The sequence below is a fragment of the Chrysoperla carnea genome, assembly GCF_905475395.1.
Source record: "Chrysoperla carnea chromosome X unlocalized genomic scaffold, inChrCarn1.1 SUPER_X_unloc_1, whole genome shotgun sequence".
Taxonomy (NCBI): domain Eukaryota; kingdom Metazoa; phylum Arthropoda; class Insecta; order Neuroptera; family Chrysopidae; genus Chrysoperla; species Chrysoperla carnea.
The window spans coordinates 422,272-446,723 of record NW_025408044.1 but is presented as its reverse complement, the minus strand read 5'-3'; the positions used below and the strand labels follow the sequence as shown (position 1 = coordinate 446,723).

Genomic DNA, 24,452 nt, shown 5'->3' with positions numbered 1-24,452 from the left:
TATATTGTTTGTGTAACGAAGTTCACTTGGCCATCTAGTTTAAAATAACATTTTCAATAGAAAGTTTATATGCTTTTTTTTTTTTTTTTCTTTAATTATTAAAAAAATAAATTGAAATTTAATTCAATCAAATTTTATAATAATTTTAAAAAAATTTTTCCTTTTAAAAAATATTTTGTGATGTTGTGATAATATGTATTAATACAAGTGCATCCTGATACTTTTATCTCTAGTAAAGGTATGAGTATCATGAACAGTTTTGTTATCTAATGATATTATTTTGATAATATTTTGTGTATATTCTTATAATATTTTGTCTAAATATCATCATAATACAATATTATTTTGATAATATTTTATGAATATTCTTATAATATGTTACCTAAATGTCATCATAATATGATGAATTATTTCCATAAAAACATATAAAAAAAGAAAAAAAAAAAAAGAATCATTAATTTATAATTATTTAAATTGATTCTTTAAAAAAATATTATAATATATTATTTATAAAAATAATTTTTACTCTTATTTTAAATAAATTTGTGGCCTTTTATTAAAAGGCCTATGATCGATGTATTATTATTATAAAAATTAATGCAATGTTTTTAATTTATGCTTTCTTTTCAGTTTTCTTTGGTAATAACACTGCTTGAATGTTTGGTAATACACCACCTTGAGCAATTGTTACACCAGATAATAATTTATTTAATTCTTCATCATTACGAATTGCCAATTGTAAATGACGTGGAATGATACGTGTTTTTTTGTTATCACGGGCAGCATTACCAGCTAACTCGAGAACTTCTGCAGCCAAATATTCCATAACAGCAGCCAAATATACTGGGGCACCAGCACCTACTCGTTCAGCATAATTTCCTTTTCGTAATAATCTGTGAATTCTTCCAACAGGAAATTGTAATCCTGCTCGGCTTGATCTTGACTTTGCCTTTCCCTTTACTTTACCACCTTTACCTCGTCCAGACATAGCGAATAAATTTATTTAATTAATATTTTTTTTTGTAAATATAATCACACAGATGTGTACGTTACGGGGATTGTAACATAAATGTTTAAAATGTTATTTGGGTATTTTAATTTATAATATTTATAAAATATAAAACTTTAAAAATAAACCAATCACCTTATAGTATTATTTTTAGCCAATCAGAGAGTAGTATTCATTTTTATTGTTATATCCATCTTCGCGTATATAATACGCTAGTTGTATACACGACACGCTCATACATATACTGACTGGTGTTCTGTAACTATCTGTGTATATTAATTGTTTGTAACAATGCCACCAAAAACAAGTGGAAAAGCAGCAAAAAAAGCTGGCAAAGCTCAAAAAAATATATCAAAGAGTGATAAGAAAAAGAAGAGGAAGCGCAAGGAATCATATGCAATTTACATTTACAAAGTATTAAAACAAGTGCATCCTGATACTGGTATCTCTAGTAAAGCTATGAGTATCATGAACAGTTTTGTTAATGATATTTTTGAACGTATTGCTGCTGAAGCATCACGTTTAGCACATTATAATAAACGTTCAACAATCACAAGTCGGGAAATTCAAACCGCAGTTCGATTATTATTACCTGGTGAATTGGCAAAGCACGCTGTTAGTGAAGGTACTAAAGCTGTTACAAAATATACAAGTTCAAAATAAATAAATCGAAAATATTATTTAATTGATAACATAAAAATACATCAACATATAAAAACGGCTCTCTTTTTAAGAGAGCCATCAAATTTTTTAAATAAGAGTAAATTATTTTTATATATACAAAAAAATAAAATAAACAATTATTAATATCTCCCTCAGTTAAATTATTATATTTTCTTAACCTCCAAAACCATACAAAGTACGACCTTGTCGTTTTAATGCATATACAACATCCATAGCTGTAACTGTTTTACGTTTTGCGTGTTCAGTATATGTAACAGCATCCCGAATAACATTTTCAAGGAATACTTTAAGTACACCACGTGTTTCTTCATAAATTAAACCAGAGATACGTTTTACTCCACCTCGTCGTGCTAAACGACGAATTGCAGGTTTTGTAATACCTTGGATATTATCACGCAAAACTTTTCTATGACGTTTTGCACCCCCTTTTCCAAGACCCTTTCCACCTTTTCCTCTGCCAGTCATTTTAATAAAAAATTATTTACAATATTTTAACGAACGGATAACACGTGTGTTAACCTCACAAGTATTGTAATGTATGTGAGCGCCGGTACAATTGTGCCTTTTTATATAAAGCATTAAAGATTTTTTAAGCCACGCCTATACAATTTGATTAGTCCATACTCTGATAGCTATCCAATAGGATATGACAACAAAAATTTTGAAATTTCATATAAATATAAATACAACACATTTATTTCGCATTTAAACATTTGACTTTGTAGTATCAAATTGTCGAATATAATTTTTAAAATTGTGTGTTTTTTTGTAAAAACATTATTATTTGAAAATGGCTAGAACCAAGCAAACTGCACGTAAATCAACTGGTGGTAAAGCACCAAGAAAACAATTAGCAACGAAAGCTGCACGTAAAAGTGCACCAGCAACTGGTGGAGTAAAAAAACCACACAGATATCGTCCTGGTACAGTAGCTTTACGAGAAATTCGTCGTTATCAAAAAAGTACTGAATTGTTAATTCGTAAATTACCATTCCAACGTTTAGTACGTGAAATTGCACAAGATTTTAAAACCGATTTACGTTTCCAAAGTTCAGCTGTTATGGCATTACAAGAAGCTAGTGAAGCCTATTTAGTAGGTTTATTTGAAGATACCAATTTATGCGCAATTCATGCAAAGCGTGTTACAATTATGCCTAAGGATATACAATTGGCAAGACGTATTCGTGGAGAACGTGCATAAGCGTTTTAAATGACAATTTAAAAAAAAAAAAACAAATAAGAAATATTTTTGGTCCTATATATAGGACCGACATATATTATTAAATAAGAGTATATTATTTTTATTAAAAAATATATATATATATATATATATAAATTATTGAAATAAAATTAAACATTATTAAAATTTTGTTATAATTATAAGCGATTGCTATTTCTAAAAATAAATAAATTTCATAAAATTTATATTATTTTATATTCATTTGAAATATTAAAAAAACTTCTCGCTTTAAAGTAACCATGATATGAGTTATAAATGCAATAAAATTTTATACAAAAAATAATATTTATTTGTTGACGAATAATATAAAAGGTTTACATTTCTAAATAACATATATTTATATATGGTGTGTAAAAAAAAAGAAAAGAAGAAAAATAATTTATATTTTTAATATAAAAAGGCAACCGCACACAGTGTTCCCAAGCGGTCACCCATCCAAGTACTGACTGTGCCCAATGTTGCTTAACTTCGGTGATCGGACGAGAACCGGTGTTTTCAACGTGGTATGGCTGTTGCCAGTAATAAATGAAAATTTTTACAAATATATATTTTTCATAAATATCATTAATATTAAAGTATATTATTAAAATTTTCAATGAAGTAATCAATTTAAATATATACTTATTTATTATACCATATATTTTAAATAAAAATGCAACCGCACACAGTATTCTCAAGTGGCCACCCATCCGTGGTACTGACTGTGGCAAATGTTTCTTAACTATTATTTTATAAAATATTTATACAAAAAATAATTTACTCTTATCAAATATTAATTTGTGGCCTGTATTAAGGCCTATGTTATTTTCATTTTTTAGCAAAAATAATGAAATATTTCAATATATTATTAAAGTAACAGATCATTTCTTTTTTGGTGCTGCTTTTTTAATTTTTGTAGGAGATGATTTGGCAACAGAAGCTTTCTTAGCTTTTGGTGCTTTCGGTTTACGAGCAGGGCTACTTTTGGCAGCGGATTTTGTACTTTTTGCTGGTTTTGCTTTAACTGGTGCTTTTTTTGATGCCGCTGATGATTTTGCAGTAACTTTTTTAGCAGCAGTTGATGATGATGGAGTCGCTTTTTTTGCTTTAGGCTTTTTGGCTGCCAATGATGTAGTTGTGGCTTTCTTTTCTTTTGGTGCCCGTTTACTTTTAGCACTCTTTGCTGAACCTTTTGCTCCACTTTCTTTTTTGGATACTTTTGATTTAGCTGAAGAATTAGATGAAGCGGAAGCAGCCAATTTGAATGAACCAGATGCACCTTTACCTTTAGTTTGTACCAAGGCTCCCTCAGTTACAGCAGCTTTTAAATATTTTTTAATAAATGGTGAAATTTTATCAGAATCCACTTTATAATTTGCAGCTAAATATTTTTTAATTGCTTGTAATGATGAACCACCACGTTCTTTTAAATTTTTAATTGCGTTAACAACCATTTCTGATGTACGTGGATGTGTTGGTTTTGAATGTTGTTTTGTACGTTTAGCACCAGAAGCTGTTGCTTTTTTTGTTGGTGTTGTAGAAGCAGCAGTAACCGCAGTTGCTGCAACAGCTGTAGAATTTTCTTCGGCCATATTTTTTTACTTTATAAAAATAATGTATTTATTATAAATATTTAAATGATAAAATATAATAATTCTATCAAATAAAAAATAAAGGTTTTCAATTATATCATTATTCACAATAATATAAGTCCCTATGTAAGTCAAAGTACCATGTAGAAAACACATAAAAATTAAATAGTATTTCTAATTTACTGTCGTAGTAAACATGATTTATTTTTTCAATTTCTATAATATATAAAATAATAAATTATAAATTTAATAATAATATTTATTTTATAAATTAAAATATATTTAATTTTTTTATTAACAATTATTAATAAACATAGTTTAATATTAATTATTTCAATCATACAAAACAATAATATTTTTAAGGTAAACTTAAAAAGTATATATTTTTATTTTTTATTTAATATCGATTTATTATAAATTATTAGTATATAAATAATTAAAAAATTTAATATATAAATATATATATTATAGTATAAGATTTCATTTTTAGAAAAACTTTTTTTGTCAATAATGAAAACGTATTATTATGAAATGTGTTAATCGAACATTGACAAAATATATTTCATTAGAAAATACTTTTATTTATGCATTAATATCAATAATTAACTATTAAATTAATTTTTTCATAATTATATAAAGAAATTTTATACTGATATAAGTATTTATATATTATAATATTTATTTTAAATATAAAAAAATTTATGACAAAATATATTATTAGAGTATTTGTTGAGATTAATATAAGATTATTTTAAATAAGAATTAATTTATATAATTATTAAAATATTATTAATTTTATGTTATGTAATTTTAATAAAAATAAATAATAATAATAATAAATATACAAATTTTTTAACAATTTAAATTTTATATGATCTAAATAATTTTGTTAAGTACGATATGAGAAATCATTGTAAGCTTCGTTAAGAAACTTTGTAATATAAAATAATAATAATAATATTAAATATATAAATAAATAAAATAAATTTGATATATATTTTTAGTTCATTCTGTGTATAAATCAAAGGATACCGAATAATTGGTAACGGATGCGATATATTATAGTATCGAGTATTAAAACATAATATATAAATTTATCTTGTTATTCAAATTTTTTGTTACTTAACTTATGTATTTAGAAAATTTATAATATTATTTATATAATTGACATAAAATCTTATAAATTGAAATTTTATTAATATGTATCAAAAGAAGAGAGTAACGTATTGATATAATATCAAAGGATACTGATTATTTAAATAACGAATACGTCATATATTGTTTGTGTAACGAAGTTCACTTGGCCATCTAGTTTAAAATAACATTTTCAATAGAAAGTTTATATGCTTTTTTTTTTTTTTTTCTTTAATTATTAAAAAAATAAATTGAAATTTAATTCAATCAAATTTTATAATAATTTTAAAAAAATTTTTCCTTTTAAAAAATATTTTGTGATGTTGTGATAATATGTATTAATACAAGTGCATCCTGATACTTTTATCTCTAGTAAAGGTATGAGTATCATGAACAGTTTTGTTATCTAATGATATTATTTTGATAATATTTTGTGTATATTCTTATAATATTTTGTCTAAATATCATCATAATACAATATTATTTTGATAATATTTTATGAATATTCTTATAATATGTTACCTAAATGTCATCATAATATGATGAATTATTTCCATAATAACATATAAAAAAAAAAAAAAAAAAAAAGAATCATTAATTTATAATTATTTAAATTGATTCTTTAAAAAAATATTATAATATATTATTTATAAAAATAATTTTTACTCTTATTTTAAATAAATTTGTGGCCTTTTATTAAAAGGCCTATGATCGATGTATTATTATTATAAAAATTAATGCAATGTTTTTAATTTATGCTTTCTTTTCAGTTTTCTTTGGTAATAACACTGCTTGAATGTTTGGTAATACACCACCTTGAGCAATTGTTACACCAGATAATAATTTATTTAATTCTTCATCATTACGAATTGCCAATTGTAAATGACGTGGAATGATACGTGTTTTTTTGTTATCACGGGCAGCATTACCAGCTAACTCGAGAACTTCTGCAGCCAAATATTCCATAACAGCAGCCAAATATACTGGGGCACCAGCACCTACTCGTTCAGCATAATTTCCTTTTCGTAATAATCTGTGAATTCTTCCAACAGGAAATTGTAATCCTGCTCGGCTTGATCTTGACTTTGCCTTTCCCTTTACTTTACCACCTTTACCTCGTCCAGACATAGCGAATAAATTTATTTAATTAATATTTTTTTTTGTAAATATAATCACACAGATGTGTACGTTACGGGGATTGTAACATAAATGTTTAAAATGTTATTTGGGTATTTTAATTTATAATATTTATAAAATATAAAACTTTAAAAATAAACCAATCACCTTATAGTATTATTTTCAGCCAATCAGAGAGTAGTATTCATTTTTATTGTTATATCCATCTTCGCGTATATAATACGCTAGTTGTATACACGACACGCTCATACATATACTGACTGGTGTTCTGTAACTATCTGTGTATATTAATTGTTTGTAACAATGCCACCAAAAACAAGTGGAAAAGCAGCAAAAAAAGCTGGCAAAGCTCAAAAAAATATATCAAAGAGTGATAAGAAAAAGAAGAGGAAGCGCAAGGAATCATATGCAATTTACATTTACAAAGTATTAAAACAAGTGCATCCTGATACTGGTATCTCTAGTACAGCTATGAGTATCATGAACAGTTTTGTTAATGATATTTTTGAACGTATTGCTGCTGAAGCATCACGTTTAGCACATTATAATAAACGTTCAACAATCACAAGTCGGGAAATTCAAACCGCAGTTCGATTATTATTACCTGGTGAATTGGCAAAGCACGCTGTTAGTGAAGGTACTAAAGCTGTTACAAAATATACAAGTTCAAAATAAATAAATCGAAAATATTATTTAATTGATAACATAAAAATACATCAACATATAAAAACGGCTCTCTTTTTAAGAGAGCCATCAAATTTTTTAAATAAGAGTAAATTATTTTTATATATACAAAAAAATAAAATAAACAATTATTAATATCATATTTAATATAAAATTTTATATATTAATAGCTTGAATATATCTATTATTAGTATATCAATATTATTAATTTTAAATATAATAAAGGATATCGCGGAATATATATCGTAAATCAGTGTAATGCAAATGCATTACATTACCTTTATTATTTTCATTTTACATTTACTACTTGTTTATGTACGCTTATAATTATTAGAAAAATATTTTTAATAATTTTAAAAAATAAATGAAATAATAAAAATTTAATAATAAATTATTTATTGAAAGTATAAAAAATGGTATAGCAAAATCTTTATTTTCTTTGATTAAGGCGAAATGTTTTATTAGTTATAAATTCGATAATCTCCTATCGATACTTGTTACTCTTAACTTGTATATATAAAAAATATAATAGTATATTAATTTATAATAAAATTTTTTCAAAAATTCAATAAGTTATTGTAAAATAAAATAGATAATATACAAATTATAATTTATTATTGCAGATATATTACAATAAAAAAAAAAAAATAAATAAAAATATTTGGTAATGTATGTTATAAACAAAATAATTTGTTGTAAACAAATTATATAATATGTTATATTTATTAACAAATTTATTTACTCTTATATAAATAAAATTAGTGGCTTCCCAAAAAGGAAAGCCTGTTTAAATTTATCGGATGTATTAAATATTCTTTAATAAATTTACTAAATATTTTAAGTAAATTATTATATTTTCTTAACCTCCAAAACCATACAAAGTACGACCTTGTCGTTTTAATGCATATACAACATCCATAGCTGTAACTGTTTTACGTTTTGCGTGTTCAGTATATGTAACAGCATCCCGAATAACATTTTCAAGGAATACTTTAAGTACACCACGTGTTTCTTCATAAATTAAACCAGAGATACGTTTTACTCCACCTCGTCGTGCTAAACGACGAATTGCAGGTTTTGTAATACCTTGGATATTATCACGCAAAACTTTTCTATGACGTTTTGCACCCCCTTTTCCAAGACCCTTTCCACCTTTTCCTCTGCCAGTCATTTTAATAAAAAATTATTTACAATATTTTAACGAACGGATAACACGTGTGTTAACCTCACAAGTATTGTAATGTATGTGAGCGCCGGTACAATTGTGCCTTTTTATATAAAGCATTAAAGATTTTTTAAGCCACGCCTATACAATTTGATTAGTCCATACTCTGATAGCTATCCAATAGGATATGACAACAAAAATTTTGAAATTTCATATAAATATAAATACAACACATTTATTTCGCATTTAAACATTTGACTTTGTAGTATCAAATTGTCGAATATAATTTTTAAAATTGTGTGTTTTTTTGTAAAAACATTATTATTTGAAAATGGCTAGAACCAAGCAAACTGCACGTAAATCAACTGGTGGTAAAGCACCAAGAAAACAATTAGCAACGAAAGCTGCACGTAAAAGTGCACCAGCAACTGGTGGAGTAAAAAAACCACACAGATATCGTCCTGGTACAGTAGCTTTACGAGAAATTCGTCGTTATCAAAAAAGTACTGAATTGTTAATTCGTAAATTACCATTCCAACGTTTAGTACGTGAAATTGCACAAGATTTTAAAACCGATTTACGTTTCCAAAGTTCAGCTGTTATGGCATTACAAGAAGCTAGTGAAGCCTATTTAGTAGGTTTATTTGAAGATACCAATTTATGCGCAATTCATGCAAAGCGTGTTACAATTATGCCTAAGGATATACAATTGGCAAGACGTATTCGTGGAGAACGTGCATAAGCGTTTTAAATGACAATTTAAAAAAAAAAAAACAAATAAGAAATATTTTCGGTCCTATATATAGGACCAACATATATTATTAAATAAGAGTATATTATTTTTATTAAAAAATATATATATATATATATATATATAAATTATTGAAATAAAATTAAACATTATTAAAATTTTGTTATAATTATAAGCGATTGCTATTTCTAAAAATAAATAAATTTCATAAAATTTATATTATTTTATATTCATTTGAAATATTAAAAAAACTTCTCGCTTTAAAGTAACCATGATATGAGTTATAAATGCAATAAAATTTTATAAAAAAAATAATATTTATTTGTTGACGAATAATATAAAAGGTTTACATTTCTAAATAACATATATTTATATATGGTGTGTAAAAAAAAAGAAAAGAAGAAAAATAATTTATATTTTTAATATAAAAAGGCAACCGCACACAGTGTTCCCAAGCGGTCACCCATCCAAGTACTGACTGTGCCCAATGTTGCTTAACTTCGGTGATCGGACGAGAACCGGTGTTTTCAACGTGGTATTGCTGTTGCCAGTAATAAATGAAAATTTTTACAAATATATATTTTTCATAAATATCATTAATATTAAAGTATATTATTAAAATTTTCAATGAAGTAATCAATTTAAATATATACTTATTTATTATACCATATATTTTAAATAAAAATGCAACCGCACACAGTATTCTCAAGTGGCCACCCATCCGTGGTACTGACTGTGGCAAATGTTTCTTAACTATTATTTTATAAAATATTTATACAAAAAATAATTTACTCTTATCAAATATTAATTTGTGGCCTGTATTAAGGCCTATGTTATTTTCATTTTTTAGCAAAAATAATGAAATATTTCAATATATTATTAAAGTAACAGATCATTTCTTTTTTGGTGCTGCTTTTTTAATTTTTGTAGGAGATGATTTGGCAACAGAAGCTTTCTTAGCTTTTGGTGCTTTCGGTTTACGAGCAGGGCTACTTTTGGCAGCGGATTTTGTACTTTTTGCTGGTTTTGCTTTAACTGGTGCTTTTTTTGATGCCGCTGATGATTTTGCAGTAACTTTTTTAGCAGCAGTTGATGATGATGGAGTCGCTTTTTTTGCTTTAGGCTTTTTGGCTGCCAATGATGTAGTTGTGGCTTTCTTTTCTTTTGGTGCCCGTTTACTTTTAGCACTCTTTGCTGAACCTTTTGCTCCACTTTCTTTTTTGGATACTTTTGATTTAGCTGAAGAATTAGATGAAGCGGAAGCAGCCAATTTGAATGAACCAGATGCACCTTTACCTTTAGTTTGTACCAAGGCTCCCTCAGTTACAGCAGCTTTTAAATATTTTTTAATAAATGGTGAAATTTTATCAGAATCCACTTTATAATTTGCAGCTAAATATTTTTTAATTGCTTGTAATGATGAACCACCACGTTCTTTTAAATTTTTAATTGCGTTAACAACCATTTCTGATGTACGTGGATGTGTTGGTTTTGAATGTTGTTTTGTACGTTTAGCACCAGAAGCTGTTGCTTTTTTTGTTGGTGTTGTAGAAGCAGCAGTAACCGCAGTTGCTGCAACAGCTGTAGAATTTTCTTCGGCCATATTTTTTTACTTTATAAAAATAATGTATTTATTATAAATATTTAAATGATAAAATATAATAATTCTATCAAATAAAAAATAAAGGTTTTCAATTATATCATTATTCACAATAATATAAGTCCCTATGTAAGTCAAAGTACCATGTAGAAAACACATAAAAATTAAATAGTATTTCTAATTTACTGTCGTAGTAAACATGATTTATTTTTTCAATTTCTATAATATATAAAATAATAAATTATAAATTTAATAATAATATTTATTTTATAAATTAAAATATATTTAATTTTTTTATTAACAATTATTAATAAACATAGTTTAATATTAATTATTTCAATCATACAAAACAATAATATTTTTAAGGTAAACTTAAAAAGTATATATTTTTATTTTTTATTTAATATCGATTTATTATAAATTATTAGTATATAAATAATTAAAAAATTTAATATATAAATATATATATATTATAGTATAAGATTTCATTTTTAGAAAAACTTTTTTTGTCAATAATGAAAACGTATTATTATGAAATGTGTTAATCGAACATTGACAAAATATATTTCATTAGAAAATACTTTTATTTATGCATTAATATCAATAATTAACTATTAAATTAATTTTTTCATAATTATATAAAGAAATTTTATACTGATATAAGTATTTATATATTATAATATTTATTTTAAATATAAAAAAATTTATGACAAAATATATTATTAGAGTATTTGTTGAGATTAATATAAGATTATTTTAAATAAGAATTAATTTATATAATTATTAAAATATTATTAATTTTATGTTATGTAATTTTAATAAAAATAAATAATAATAATAATAAATATACAAATTTTTTAACAATTTAAATTTTATATGATCTAAATAATTTTGTTAAGTACGATATGAGAAATCATTGTAAGCTTCGTTAAGAAACTTTGTAATATAAAATAATAATAATAATATTAAATATATAAATAAATAAAATAAATTTGATATATATTTTTAGTTCATTCTGTGTATAAATCAAAGGATACCGAATAATTGGTAACGGATGCGATATATTATAGTATCGAGTATTAAAACATAATATATAAATTTATCTTGTTATTCAAATTTTTTGTTACTTAACTTATGTATTTAGAAAATTTATAATATTATTTATATAATTGACATAAAATCTTATAAATTGAAATTTTATTAATATGTATCAAAAGAAGAGAGTAACGTATTGATATAATATCAAAGGATACTGATTATTTAAATAACGAATACGTCATATATTGTTTGTGTAACGAAGTTCACTTGGCCATCTAGTTTAAAATAACATTTTCAATAGAAAGTTTATATGCTTTTTTTTTTTTTTTTCTTTAATTATTAAAAAAATAAATTGAAATTTAATTCAATCAAATTTTATAATAATTTTAAAAAAATTTTTCCTTTTAAAAAATATTTTGTGATGTTGTGATAATATGTATTAATACAAGTGCATCCTGATACTTTTATCTCTAGTAAAGGTATGAGTATCATGAACAGTTTTGTTATCTAATGATATTATTTTGATAATATTTTGTGTATATTCTTATAATATTTTGTCTAAATATCATCATAATACAATATTATTTTGATAATATTTTATGAATATTCTTATAATATGTTACCTAAATGTCATCATAATATGATGAATTATTTCCATAATAACATATAAAAAAAGAAAAAAAAAAAAAGAATCATTAATTTATAATTATTTAAATTGATTCTTTAAAAAAATATTATAATATATTATTTATAAAAATAATTTTTACTCTTATTTTAAATAAATTTGTGGCCTTTTATTAAAAGGCCTATGATCGATGTATTATTATTATAAAAATTAATGCAATGTTTTTAATTTATGCTTTCTTTTCAGTTTTCTTTGGTAATAACACTGCTTGAATGTTTGGTAATACACCACCTTGAGCAATTGTTACACCAGATAATAATTTATTTAATTCTTCATCATTACGAATTGCCAATTGTAAATGACGTGGAATGATACGTGTTTTTTTGTTATCACGGGCAGCATTACCAGCTAACTCGAGAACTTCTGCAGCCAAATATTCCATAACAGCAGCCAAATATACTGGGGCACCAGCACCTACTCGTTCAGCATAATTTCCTTTTCGTAATAATCTGTGAATTCTTCCAACAGGAAATTGTAATCCTGCTCGGCTTGATCTTGACTTTGCCTTTCCCTTTACTTTACCACCTTTACCTCGTCCAGACATAGCGAATAAATTTATTTAATTAATATTTTTTTTTGTAAATATAATCACACAGATGTGTACGTTACGGGGATTGTAACATAAATGTTTAAAATGTTATTTGGGTATTTTAATTTATAATATTTATAAAATATAAAACTTTAAAAATAAACCAATCACCTTATAGTATTATTTTCAGCCAATCAGAGAGTAGTATTCATTTTTATTGTTATATCCATCTTCGCGTATATAATACGCTAGTTGTATACACGACACGCTCATACATATACTGACTGGTGTTCTGTAACTATCTGTGTATATTAATTGTTTGTAACAATGCCACCAAAAACAAGTGGAAAAGCAGCAAAAAAAGCTGGCAAAGCTCAAAAAAATATATCAAAGAGTGATAAGAAAAAGAAGAGGAAGCGCAAGGAATCATATGCAATTTACATTTACAAAGTATTAAAACAAGTGCATCCTGATACTGGTATCTCTAGTAAAGCTATGAGTATCATGAACAGTTTTGTTAATGATATTTTTGAACGTATTGCTGCTGAAGCATCACGTTTAGCACATTATAATAAACGTTCAACAATCACAAGTCGGGAAATTCAAACCGCAGTTCGATTATTATTACCTGGTGAATTGGCAAAGCACGCTGTTAGTGAAGGTACTAAAGCTGTTACAAAATATACAAGTTCAAAATAAATAAATCGAAAATATTATTTAATTGATAACATAAAAATACATCAACATATAAAAATGGCTCTCTTTTTAAGAGAGCCATCAAATTTTTTAAATAAGAGTAAATTATTTTTATATATACAAAAAAATAAAATAAACAATTATTAATATCATATTTAATATAAAATTTTATATATTAATAGCTTGAATATATCTATTATTAGTATATCAATATTATTAATTTTAAATATAATAAAGGATATCGCGGAATATATATCGTAAATCAGTGTAATGCAAATGCATTACATTACCTTTATTATTTTCATTTTACATTTACTACTTGTTTATGTACGCTTATAATTATTAGAAAAATATTTTTAATAATTTTAAAAAATAAATGAAATAATAAAAATTTAATAATAAATTATTTATTGAAAGTATAAAAAATGGTATAGCAAAATCTTTATTTTCTTTGATTAAGGCGAAATGTTTTATTAGTTATAAATTCGATAATCTCCTATCGATACTTGTTACTCTTAACTTGTATATATAAAAAATATAATAGTATATTAATTTATAATAAAATTTTTTCAAAAATTCAATAAGTTAGTGTAAAATAAAATAGATAATATACAAATTATAATTTATTATTGCAGATATATTACAATAAAAAAAAAAAAATAAATAAAAATATTTGGTAATGTATGTTATAAACAAAATAATTTGTTGTAAACAAATTATATAATATGTTATATTTATTAACAAATTTATTTACTCTTATATAAATAAAATTAGTGGCTTCCCAAAAAGGAAAGCCTGTTTAAATTTATCGGATGTATTAAATATTCTTTAATAAATTTACTAAATATTTTAAGTAAATTATTATATTTTCTTAACCTCCAAAACCATACAAAGTACGACCTTGTCGTTTTAATGCATATACAACATCCATAGCTGTAACTGTTTTACGTTTTGCGTGTTCAGTATATGTAACAGCATCCCGAATAACATTTTCAAGGAATACTTTAAGTACACCACGTGTTTCTTCATAAATTAAACCAGAGATACGTTTTACTCCACCTCGTCGTGCTAAACGACGAATTGCAGGTTTTGTAATACCTTGGATATTATCACGCAAAACTTTTCTATGACGTTTTGCACCCCCTTTTCCAAGACCCTTTCCACCTTTTCCTCTGCCAGTCATTTTAATAAAAAATTATTTACAATATTTTAACGAACGGATAACACGTGTGTTAACCTCACAAGTATTGTAATGTATGTGAGCGCCGGTACAATTGTGCCTTTTTATATAAAGCATTAAAGATTTTTTAAGCCACGCCTATACAATTTGATTAGTCCATACTCTGATAGCTATCCAATAGGATATGACAACAAAAATTTTGAAATTTCATATAAATATAAATACAACACATTTATTTCGCATTTAAACATTTGACTTTGTAGTATCAAATTGTCGAATATAATTTTTAAAATTGTGTGTTTTTTTGTAAAAACATTATTATTTGAAAATGGCTAGAACCAAGCAAACTGCACGTAAATCAACTGGTGGTAAAGCACCAAGAAAACAATTAGCAACGAAAGCTGCACGTAAAAGTGCACCAGCAACTGGTGGAGTAAAAAAACCACACAGATATCGTCCTGGTACAGTAGCTTTACGAGAAATTCGTCGTTATCAAAAAAGTACTGAATTGTTAATTCGTAAATTACCATTCCAACGTTTAGTACGTGAAATTGCACAAGATTTTAAAACCGATTTACGTTTCCAAAGTTCAGCTGTTATGGCATTACAAGAAGCTAGTGAAGCCTATTTAGTAGGTTTATTTGAAGATACCAATTTATGCGCAATTCATGCAAAGCGTGTTACAATTATGCCTAAGGATATACAATTGGCAAGACGTATTCGTGGAGAACGTGCATAAGCGTTTTAAATGACAATTTAAAAAAAAAAAAACAAAGAAGAAATATTTTCGGTCCTATATATAGGACCAACATATATTATTAAATAAGAGTATATTATTTTTATTAAAAAATATATATATATATATATATATAAATTATTGAAATAAAATTAAACATTATTAAAATTTTGTTATAATTATAAGCGATTGCTATTTCTAAAAATAAATAAATTTCATAAAATTTATATTATTTTATATTCATTTGAAATATTAAAAAAACTTCTCGCTTTAAAGTAACCATGATATGAGTTATAAATGCAATAAAATTTTATACAAAAAATAATATTTATTTGTTGACGAATAATATAAAAGGTTTACATTTCTAAATAACATATATTTATATATGGTGTGTAAAAAAAAAGAAAAGAAGAAAAATAATTTATATTTTTAATATAAAAAGGCAACCGCACACAGTGTTCCCAAGCGGTCACCCATCCAAGTACTGACTGTGCCCAATGTTGCTTAACTTCGGTGATCGGACGAGAACCGGTGTTTTCAACGTGGTATGGCTGTTGCCAGTAATAAATGAAAATTTTTACAAATATATATTTTTCATAAATATCATTAATATTAAAGTATATTATTAAAATTTTCAATGAAGTAATCAATTTAAATATATACTTATTTATTATACCATATATTTTAAATAAAAATGCAACCGCACACAGTATTCTCAAGTGGCCACCCATCCGTGGTACTGACTGTGGCAAATGTTTCTTAACTATTATTTTATAAAATATTTATACAAAAAATAATTTACTCTTATCAAATATTAATTTGTGGCCTGTATTAAGGCCTATGTTATTTTCATTTTTTAGCAAAAATAATGAAATATTTCAATATATTATTAAAGTAACAGATCATTTCTTTTTTGGTGCTGCTTTTTTAATTTTTGTAGGAGATGATTTGGCAACAGAAGCTTTCTTAGCTTTTGGTGCTTTCGGTTTACGAGCAGGGCTACTTTTGGCAGCGGATTTTGTACTTTTTGCTGGTTTTGCTTTAACTGGTGCTTTTTTTGATGCCGCTGATGATTTTGCAGTAACTTTTTTAGCAGCAGTTGATGATGATGGAGTCGCTTTTTTTGCTTTAGGCTTTTTGGCTGCCAATGATGTAGTTGTGGCTTTCTTTTCTTTTGGTGCCCGTTTACTTTTAGCACTCTTTGCTGAACCTTTTGCTCCACTTTCTTTTTTGGATACTTTTGATTTAGCTGAAGAATTAGATGAAGCGGAAGCAGCCAATTTGAATGAACCAGATGCACCTTTACCTTTAGTTTGTACCAAGGCTCCCTCAGTTACAGCAGCTTTTAAATATTTTTTAATAAATGGTGAAATTTTATCAGAATCCACTTTATAATTTGCAGCTAAATATTTTTTAATTGCTTGTAATGATGAACCACCACGTTCTTTTAAATTTTTAATTGCGTTAACAACCATTTCTGATGTACGTGGATGTGTTGGTTTTGAATGTTGTTTTGTACGTTTAGCACCAGAAGCTGTTGCTTTTTTTGTTGGTGTTGTAGAAGCAGCAGTAACCGCAGTTGCTGCAACAGCTGTAGAATTTTCTTCGGCCATTTTTTTTTACTTTATAAAAATAATGTATTTATTATAAATATTTAAATGATAAAATATAATAATTCTATCAAATAAAAAATAAAGGTTTTCAATTATATCATTATTCACAATAATATAAGTCCCTATGTAAGTCAAAGTACCATGTAGAAAACACATAAAAATTAAATAGTATTTCTAATTTACTGTCGTAGTAAACATGATTTATTTTTTCAATTTCTATAATATATAAAATAATAAATTATAAATTTAATAATAATATTTATTTTATAAATTAAAATATATTTAATTTTTTTATTAACAATTATTAATAAACATAGTTTAATATTAATTATTTCAATCATACAAAACAATAATATTTTTAAGGTAAACTTAAAAAGTATATATTTTTATTTTTTATTTAATATCGATTTATTATAAATTATTAGTATATAAATAATTAAAAAATTTAATATATAAATATATATATTATAGTATAAGATTTCATTTTTAGAAAAACTTTTTTTGTCAATAATGAAAACGTATTATTATGAAATGTGTTAATCGAACATTGACAAAATATATTTCATTAGAAAATACTTTTATTTATGCATTAATATCAATAATTAACTATTAAATTAATTTTTTCATAATTATATAAAGAAATTTTATACTGATATAAGTATTTATATATTATAATATTTATTTTAAATATAAAAAAATTTATGACAAAATATATTATTAGAGTATTTGTTGAGATTAATATAAGATTATTTTAAATAAGAATTAATTTATATAATTATTAAAATATTATTAATTTTATGTTATGTAATTTTAATAAAAATAAATAATAATAATAATAAATATACAAATTTTTTAACAATTTAAATTTTATATGATCTAAATAATTTTGTTAAGTACGATATGAGAAATCATTGTAAGCTTCGTTAAGAAACTTTGTAATATAAAATAATAATAATAATATTAAATATATAAATAAATAAAATAAATTTGATATATATTTTTAGTTCATTCTGTGTATAAATCAAAGGATACCGAATAATTGGTAACGGATGCGATATATTATAGTATCGAGTATTAAAACATAATATATAAATTTATCTTGTTATTCAAATTTTTTGTTACTTAACTTATGTATTTAGAAAATTTATAATATTATTTATATAATTGACATAAAATCTTATAAATTGAAATTTTATTAATATGTATCAAAAGAAGAGAGTAACGTATTGATATAATATCAAAGGATACTGATTATTTAAATAACGAATACGTCATATATTGTTTGTGTAACGAAGTTCACTTGGCCATCTAGTTTAAAATAACATTTTCAATAGAAAGTTTATATGCTTTTTTTTTTTTTTTTCTTTAATTATTAAAAAAATAAATTGAAATTTAATTCAATCAAATTTTATAATAATTTTAAAAAAATTTTTCCTTTTAAAAAATATTTTGTGATGTTGTGATAATATGTATTAATACAAGTGCATCCTGATACTTTTATCTCTAGTAAAGGTATGAGTATCATGAACAGTTTTGTTATCTAATGATATTATTTTGATAATATTTTGTGTATATTCTTATAATATTTTGTCTAAATATCATCATAATACAATATTATTTTGATAATATTTTATGAATATTCTTATAATATGTTACCTAAATGTCATCATAATATGATGAATTATTTCCATAATAACATATAAAAAAAGAAAAAAAAAAAAAGAATCATTAATTTATAATTATTTAAATTGATTCTTTAAAAAAATATTATAATATATTATTTATAAAAATAATTTTTACTCTTATTTTAAATAAATTTGTGGCCTTTTATTAAAAGGCCTATGATCGATGTATTATTATTATAAAAATTAATGCAATGTTTTTAATTTATGCTTTCTTTTCAGTTTTCTTTGGTAATAACACTGCTTGAATGTTTGGTAATACACCACCTTGAGCAATTGTTACACCAGATAATAATTTATTTAATTCTTCATCATTACGAATTGCCAATTGTAAATGACGTGGAATGATACGTGTTTTTTTGTTATCACGGGCAGCATTACCAGCTAACTCGAGAACTTCTGCAGCCAAATATTCCATAACAGCAGCCAAATATACTGGGGCACCAGCACCTACTCGTTCAGCATAATTTCCTTTTCGTAATAATCTGTGAATTCTTCCAACAGGAAATTGTAATCCTGCTCGGCTTGATCTTGACTTTGCCTTTCCCTTTACTTTACCACCTTTACCTCGTCCAGACATAGCGAATAAATTTATTTAATTAATATTTTTTTTTGTAAATATAATCACACAGATGTGTACGTTACGGGGATTGTAACATAAATGTTTAAAATGTTATTTGGGTATTTTAATTTATAATATTTATAAAATATAAAACTTTAAAAATAAACCAATCACCTTATAGTATTATTTTTAGCCAATCAGAGAGTAGTATTCATTTTTATTGTTATATCCATCTTCGCGTATATAATACGCTAGTTGTATACACGACACGCTCATACATATACTGACTGGTGTTCTGTAACTATCTGTGTATATTAATTGTTTGTAACAATGCCACCAAAAACAAGTGGAAAAGCAGCAAAAAAAGCTGGCAAAGCTCAAAAAAATATATCAAAGAGTGATAAGAAAAAGAAGAGGAAGCGCAAGGAATCATATGCAATTTACATTTACAAAGTATTAAAACAAGTGCATCCTGATACTGGTATCTCTAGTAAAGCTATGAGTATCATGAACAGTTTTGTTAATGATATTTTTGAACGTATTGCTGCTGAAGCATCACGTTTAGCACATTATAATAAACGTTCAACAATCACAAGTCGGGAAATTCAAACCGCAGTTCGATTATTATTACCTGGTGAATTGGCAAAGCACGCTGTTAGTGAAGGTACTAAAGCTGTTACAAAATATACAAGTTCAAAATAAATAAATCGAAAATATTATTTAATTGATAACATAAAAATACATCAACATATAAAAACGGCTCTCTTTTTAAGAGAGCCATCAAATTTTTTAAATAAGAGTAAATTATTTTTATATATACAAAAAAATAAAATAAACAATTATTAATATCATATTTAATATAAAATTTTATATATTAATAGCTTGAATATATCTATTATTAGTATATCAATATTATTAATTTTAAATATAATAAAGGATATCGCGGAATATATATCGTAAATCAGTGTAATGCAAATGCATTACATTACCTTTATTATTTTCATTTTACATTTACTACTTGTTTATGTACGCTTATAATTATTAGAAAAATATTTTTAATAATTTTAAAAAATAAATGAAATAATAAAAATTTAATAATAAATTATTTATTGAAAGTATAAAAAATGGTATAGCAAAATCTTTATTTTCTTTGATTAAGGCGAAATGTTTTATTAGTTATAAATTCGATAATCTCCTATCGATACTTGTTACTCTTAACTTGTATATATAAAAAATATAATAGTATATTAATTTATAATAAAATTTTTTCAAAAATTCAATAAGTTATTGTAAAATAAAATAGATAATATACAAATTATAATTTATTATTGCAGATATATTACAATAAAAAAAAAAAAATAAATAAAAATATTTGGTAATGTATGTTATAAACAAAATAATTTGTTGTAAACAAATTATATAATATGTTATATTTATTAACAAATTTATTTACTCTTATATAAATAAAATTAGTGGCTTCCCAAAAAGGAAAGCCTGTTTAAATTTATCGGATGTATTAAATATTCTTTAATAAATTTACTAAATATTTTAAGTAAATTATTATATTTTCTTAACCTCCAAAACCATACAAAGTACGACCTTGTCGTTTTAATGCATATACAACATCCATAGCTGTAACTGTTTTACGTTTTGCGTGTTCAGTATATGTAACAGCATCCCGAATAACATTTTCAAGGAATACTTTAAGTACACCACGTGTTTCTTCATAAATTAAACCAGAGATACGTTTTACTCCACCTCGTCGTGCTAAACGACGAATTGCAGGTTTTGTAATACCTTGGATATTATCACGCAAAACTTTTCTATGACGTTTTGCACCCCCTTTTCCAAGACCCTTTCCACCTTTTCCTCTGCCAGTCATTTTAATAAAAAATTATTTACAATATTTTAACGAACGGATAACACGTGTGTTAACCTCACAAGTATTGTAATGTATGTGAGCGCCGGTACAATTGTGCCTTTTTATATAAAGCATTAAAGATTTTTTAAGCCACGCCTATACAATTTGATTAGTCCATACTCTGATAGCTATCCAATAGGATATGACAACAAAAATTTTGAAATTTCATATAAATATAAATACAACACATTTATTTCGCATTTAAACATTTGACTTTGTAGTATCAAATTGTCGAATATAATTTTTAAAATTGTGTGTTTTTTTGTAAAAACATTATTATTTGAAAATGGCTAGAACCAAGCAAACTGCACGTAAATCAACTGGTGGTAAAGCACCAAGAAAACAATTAGCAACGAAAGCTGCACGTAAAAGTGCACCAGCAACTGGTGGAGTAAAAAAACCACACAGATATCGTCCTGGTACAGTAGCTTTACGAGAAATTCGTCGTTATCAAAAAAGTACTGAATTGTTAATTCGTAAATTACCATTCCAACGTTTAGTACGTGAAATTGCACAAGATTTTAAAACCGATTTACGTTTCCAAAGTTCAGCTGTTATGGCATTACAAGAAGCTAGTGAAGCCTATTTAGTAGGTTTATTTGAAGATACCAATTTATGCGCAATTCATGCAAAGCGTGTTACAATTATGCCTAAGGATATACAATTGGCAAGACGTATTCGTGGAGAACGTGCATAAGCGTTTTAAATGACAATTTAAAAAAAAAAAAAACAAATAAGAAATATTTTCGGTCCTATATATAGGACCAACATATATTATTAAATAAGAGTATATTATTTTTATTAAAAAATATATATATATATATATATATATAAATTATTGAAATAAAATTAAACATTATTAAAATTTTGTTATAATTATAAGCGATTGCTATTTCTAAAAATAAATAAATTTCATAAAATTTATATTATTTTATATTCATTTGAAATATTAAAAAAACTTCTCGCTTTAAAGTAACCATGATATGAGTTATAAATGCAATAAAATTTTATACAAAAAATAATATTTATTTGTTGACGAATAATATATAAAAGGTTTACATTTCTAAATAACATATATTTATATATGGTGTGTAAAAAAAAAGAAAAGAAGAAAAATAATTTATATTTTTAATATAAAAAGGCAACCGCACACAGTGTTCCCAAGCGGTCACCCATCCAAGTACTGACTGTGCCCAATGTTGCTTAACTTCGGTGATCGGACGAGAACCGGTGTTTTCAACGTGGTATGGCTGTTGCCAGTAATAAATGAAAATTTTTACAAATATATATTTTTCATAAATATCATTAATATTAAAGTATATTATTAAAATTTTCAATGAAGTAATCAATTTAAATATATACTTATTTATTATACCATATATTTTAAATAAAAATGCAACCGCACACAGTATTCTCAAGTGGCCACCCATCCGTGGTACTGACTGTGGCAAATGTTTCTTAACTATTATTTTATAAAATATTTATACAAAAAATAATTTACTCTTATCAAATATTAATTTGTGGCCTGTATTAAGGCCTATGTTATTTTCATTTTTTAGCAAAAATAATGAAATATTTCAATATATTATTAAAGTAACAGATCATTTCTTTTTTGGTGCTGCTTTTTTAATTTTTGTAGGAGATGATTTGGCAACAGAAGCTTTCTTAGCTTTTGGTGCTTTCGGTTTACGAGCAGGGCTACTTTTGGCAGCGGATTTTGTACTTTTTGCTGGTTTTGCTTTAACTGGTGCTTTTTTTGATGCCGCTGATGATTTTGCAGTAACTTTTTTAGCAGCAGTTGATGATGATGGAGTCGCTTTTTTTGCTTTAGGCTTTTTGGCTGCCAATGATGTAGTTGTGGCTTTCTTTTCTTTTGGTGCCCGTTTACTTTTAGCACTCTTTGCTGAACCTTTTGCTCCACTTTCTTTTTTGGATACTTTTGATTTAGCTGAAGAATTAGATGAAGCGGAAGCAGCCAATTTGAATGAACCAGATGCACCTTTACCTTTAGTTTGTACCAAGGCTCCCTCAGTTACAGCAGCTTTTAAATATTTTTTAATAAATGGTGAAATTTTATCAGAATCCACTTTATAATTTGCAGCTAAATATTTTTTAATTGCTTGTAATGATGAACCACCACGTTCTTTTAAATTTTTAATTGCGTTAACAACCATTTCTGATGTACGTGGATGTGTTGGTTTTGAATGTTGTTTTGTACGTTTAGCACCAGAAGCTGTTGCTTTTTTTGTTGGTGTTGTAGAAGCAGCAGTAACCGCAGTTGCTGCAACAGCTGTAGAATTTTCTTCGGCCATATTTTTTTACTTTATAAAAATAATGTATTTATTATAAATATTTAAATGATAAAATATAATAATTCTATCAAATAAAAAATAAAGGTTTTCAATTATATCATTATTCACAATAATATAAGTCCCTATGTAAGTCAAAGTACCATGTAGAAAACACATAAAAATTAAATAGTATTTCTAATTTACTGTCGTAGTAAACATGATTTATTTTTTCAATTTCTATAATATATAAAATAATAAATTATAAATTTAATAATAATATTTATTTTATAAATTAAAATATATTTAATTTTTTTATTAACAATTATTAATAAACATAGTTTAATATTAATTATTTCAATCATACAAAACAATAATATTTTTAAGGTAAACTTAAAAAGTATATATTTTTATTTTTTATTTAATATCGATTTATTATAAATTATTAGTATATAAATAATTAAAAAATTTAATATATAAATATATATATTATAGTATAAGATTTCATTTTTAGAAAAACTTTTTTTGTCAATAATGAAAACGTATT

The 24,452-nt window shown here is 24.6% G+C and overlaps 4 non-coding genes across 4 annotated transcripts; all 4 read right to left on the bottom strand.

Moving 5' to 3' along the window:
* Positions 1-3,331: 3,331 nt before the first annotated feature.
* On the bottom strand, positions 3,332-3,450 carry LOC123303515. The gene has a single exon (XR_006535631.1). It is a non-coding gene; the product is annotated as a 5S ribosomal RNA (ribosomal RNA).
* Positions 3,451-9,805: 6,355 nt separating this feature from the next.
* LOC123303527 lies at positions 9,806-9,924 on the bottom strand. Its single transcript, XR_006535642.1, has one exon. It is a non-coding gene; the product is annotated as a 5S ribosomal RNA (ribosomal RNA).
* A 6,355-nt stretch (positions 9,925-16,279) lies between these two features.
* On the bottom strand, positions 16,280-16,398 carry LOC123303514. Its single transcript, XR_006535630.1, has one exon. It is a non-coding gene; the product is annotated as a 5S ribosomal RNA (ribosomal RNA).
* A 6,358-nt stretch (positions 16,399-22,756) lies between these two features.
* On the bottom strand, positions 22,757-22,875 carry LOC123303513. Its single transcript, XR_006535629.1, has one exon. It is a non-coding gene; the product is annotated as a 5S ribosomal RNA (ribosomal RNA).
* Between the last annotated feature and the right edge of the window lie 1,577 nt (positions 22,876-24,452).